Source organism: Penaeus monodon, chromosome 23 (genome assembly GCF_015228065.2).
Source record: "Penaeus monodon isolate SGIC_2016 chromosome 23, NSTDA_Pmon_1, whole genome shotgun sequence".
In the NCBI taxonomy this organism is placed as follows: domain Eukaryota; kingdom Metazoa; phylum Arthropoda; class Malacostraca; order Decapoda; family Penaeidae; genus Penaeus; species Penaeus monodon.
This window is the reverse complement of record NC_051408.1, coordinates 7,580,232-7,580,523: the sequence shown is the minus strand read 5'-3', so window position 1 is coordinate 7,580,523 and position 292 is coordinate 7,580,232. Positions and strand designations below refer to the sequence as shown.

General features: G+C 38.7%; 2 protein-coding genes across 3 annotated transcripts in view; one reads left to right on the top strand and one right to left on the bottom strand.

Annotated features, from left to right (window-relative positions):
• LOC119587772 (probable serine hydrolase) overlaps window positions 1-255 on the bottom strand; it is a 7,693-nt gene extending 7,438 nt beyond the window's left edge. The window contains exon 1 of the mRNA XM_037936461.1: window positions 46-255. The gene's annotated coding sequence lies outside the window, so the exon portion shown is untranslated. The remainder of the gene's footprint in view (window positions 1-45) is intronic.
• LOC119587770 (probable serine hydrolase) overlaps window positions 1-292 on the top strand; it is a gene marked incomplete in the record, with an annotated part of 6,902 nt that overhangs the window by 1,325 nt on the left and 5,285 nt on the right.

Below are 292 nucleotides of genomic sequence, written 5' to 3'. Positions count from 1 at the left end.
CATCATTTCAATTCATATAGATACTTAGAATGCATGAATACTCACAGTTATATGCCTTGTAGTTGGAGATCACTTGTCCAAAGGATTTCACAGACTGTCCACTCGGAACTGGTACACATATCTACTGTGTTGTTACTGTGGACTTTAGCACTCACATCATTGCCATACTTATCTCTTAGAACTGTGACTGCTGTTGTGTTTGGAGCATTTTATTCCACGTGCTTTCAAGGATTACGTTAATGCCTCTCTGTTTCAGGATTGATAGTGAGTATCTAAAGATGTCGTGGAAATG